Source organism: Dipodomys ordii, unplaced genomic scaffold (assembly GCF_000151885.1).
Source record: "Dipodomys ordii isolate 6190 unplaced genomic scaffold, Dord_2.0 Scaffold155, whole genome shotgun sequence".
In the NCBI taxonomy this organism is placed as follows: domain Eukaryota; kingdom Metazoa; phylum Chordata; class Mammalia; order Rodentia; family Heteromyidae; genus Dipodomys; species Dipodomys ordii.
The window spans coordinates 2,536,820-2,540,058 of record NW_012267371.1 but is presented as its reverse complement, the minus strand read 5'-3'; positions in this window follow the sequence as shown (position 1 = coordinate 2,540,058).

Genomic DNA, 3,239 nt, shown 5'->3' with positions numbered 1-3,239 from the left:
TCATGGGGCCTGAACCCTGGGCCTGGGCACTGTCCCTCAACTCTTTAGCTCAAGGCTAGCACTCTACCACTTGAACCATAGCACCACTTCCAGCATTTTTTTTTCTGCTTCTGTGATGCTGTGAAGCCAGGGCCTCATGCATGCAAGGCAAGCGCTCTACCACTGAGCCACCTTCCCAGCCCAATGCTTTTCAAAATAAAAACAACTATTCTGCTTTTAGTAACATTTGAAAAAAAAAAAACTACTTTAAGGTAGATTTTGTTAGGTTTTTGACTACTGAGGAAATTGAACCTTATTTAAATCATATTTCATTAAAGTACATCAAAAATCTTCTAAATTACCTCCATTATACAGCTGTTAAACATTAATAGAATTCTAATATAGTTAATGTCCTATATGTCTGTGACTAAAGGGATATAGGGGTAACCTCAATCTTGTTCATGGTGCTAACCTTTGCATTTGTTCCTAACTGCAACAAGGGAGAGTTAGTGGTGTTGGTATAATGTTGTCAATCCTACAATGCTGAATGCTATACAAACAGACTAGCCTATCAATTGCTAAAGCATTTTTCAAAACTTTATACATGACTATACTATATCTTCTGTAATTAGTCTTCTCCCTCCTCCTCCTCTTTTCTTCCTCCTCCTTTTTCTCCCCATCCTCCTATTTCTTTTTCCTGGTTAAGTTTTAGAGATGGAAGCCGGGCACTGGTGGCTTACACCTGTAATCCTAGCTACTCAGGAGGCTGAGATCTGAGGACTGCAATTCAAAGCCAGCCGGGGCAGCCAGTCCATGAGATTCTTATCTCCAATTAACCGCCAGAAAACCAGAAGTGGCAGTGTGGCTCAAGTGGTAGAGCACTGGCCTTGAGCTGAAGAGCTCAGGGACAGTGCCCAGGCCCAGAGTTCAAGACCCACGACTGACAAAAAAAAAAGTTTTAGAGATGGAATGTTACAAACATTGCCAACTGATTAGAGCAATGAATGAAGCGCTATTCTCTGGATCTCCACCTTCCTGAATGACTAAGCACCTAAGTATTAGCCAACAGCACCAACTTCATTAGTTTTGATGGAATATTTCTAGCCAGTCCCACTGAAAATAACTCTTACTTCTCCAACAACAACAACAAAAGATTTATTTTAATTCCATAAACTCCAAGTAAGCCCAGCCTAAGGATTGTTTCTTCTAAACCTCTTTACTGCAGAAATTCAGCCAAAAACTGTCTTCTAGGTTCTGACTCCCACCTAACCTACCTGTCATTCCCCTCCAACCCGGGATCAAATCAGACCCACAGGGAATCTCTCATCACAGCAATGAGGAAAGATCTACCAAAATGGACCTTATTTCAGACAAGGGATCTGTTCAGACAAGATGGAAAATTATCAAAATCCAAATTTAGTTACTGGTGCCAGCCCTTCCAAAAGTCAGTCCAAGATATTTAAAACAAAGAGTGCATAAGCACACTTACCTCCTGCCCATTCCTACTACCTTTCACAACAGATACCCGAGTAACACTAGCCAGATACTGCATGCATCCACCCTTCACTCGCCTCCCTATTCCATTCCACAAAATGTATTATCTCCAGCCTCTCTATTCTCAAAAACCCAAAATCCTATTTTATAGGAGTAGTATCTTTTCACCACACAGGCAACTCTTTAGGAGCAGGTCTGTATGGAACTTGATCAGTCTACCTAACATTCAAGAGCTAACAGATGGTAAATAAACTGTGTGTTGAACAAAAGAGACTCATGTGGGAATAGTCCACTCAGGCCTGGCCCACACACAGAACATCTCCTGCCCAGGCTTCCATATGCCTGTCCGCTACAATCCACAGACTCCCCTCAGAAGAAACCTCAGACCATTTCCCATCCATCATTGGCTGATTTGGGTCAAGAAGTGATGACCACAAGTTCATCAGATACACTTTCAGGTTCTGTATTCTAAGTAAACCCCATCCCTAACGAAATCTCTCTCAACCTCAGGGCCCAGGGTAGCCCAGAGTACCTTCCACAAACAGGAGACAGACAGTGCCTCCTTGTGGTAGGGTTTGTAGACTCTCAATACGTTATTTGATCGAGGGAGAAAATGGCCCTTGGAGTCAATTCACATCGGTATCAGCTGAAAGACTAAGAGCAGTCTTTCACCTTCTACATCACTCCAAATCTCAAAAATGACTCCAAAAAGACTTGCTTAGTGAAAAGCAGACTTATGTCTAGGTTTACCATTGTTTTCCTGCTCCTTGAGGCTATAGACATTCAGATGTGGATAGTATTATAATTAAATTCTACTCCTCCTAATCGAGAAAGTACAAGTGCAAGGAGAAGGAAGAAAAAGACATGTCTATTAACTTCTTATCTCCAAAACAGATTGATTAAAACAAGAAAAGTAAAAATAGATAGGTAAATGCCAAGTTAGATGAAAATAGAAAGCATTTACAAACCCAGAGCATTTTTAACCTGCTTTTCTATGAATTGATTGTGCCAGATTGAGTGGAACTGGAATCAAACTGAGCAAAAACGCTGACACAAGGTCCCATATTGACAGATCACAGGCCGAGTCTGCAAGGCACAAAGAGGAGCAAAAAACAAGGACACCTTGTTCGTAACCAGATCCAGCACACTGAATACTAAATGCTCCCAGTACAAAGAACTGAACACATGGGACAGGAAAGCACAACTGAATAAAATGTTCTTTACAAAGAAAAGAAAACTTGAATCTGGCTGGTGAGAAGGGGGAGATGGGATGGTTTAATGGGGATAGAGTTTCAGTTTTACAAGACAAGAAAGTTCTGGGGACTCATTGCATAACACAAAGAACATACTTAACAATGTTGATCTGTACAATTTGTAACCACTATGATGATAATTTTTATTTGAGCATGTTTTACCATCATGACATTTTTTTAAATTGAGTTTGAAGGGGGAAAAAAACACTTGAATATACAGATTGAAATGATAAACTGATTCCAAAAGACCAATTTTGAGAACTGGCCAATTAAAACTTCTTATTTTCAAAGATAAAGAATCCTCATTCGAGTTCTTGATTATAGCCATTCTAACTGGGGTGAGGTGGTATCTCAATGTTGTTTTGATTTGCATTTCTTTTATGGCTGGAGAGGTTGAGCATTTCTTCATGTGTCTATTGGCCATCCTTCTTTCCTCTTCAAAGAAGCTTCTCTGTAAGTCTTAGCCCACTTATTTATTGGGCAGTTGTTTCTTTGAGGATTTTTTGTTGGGGG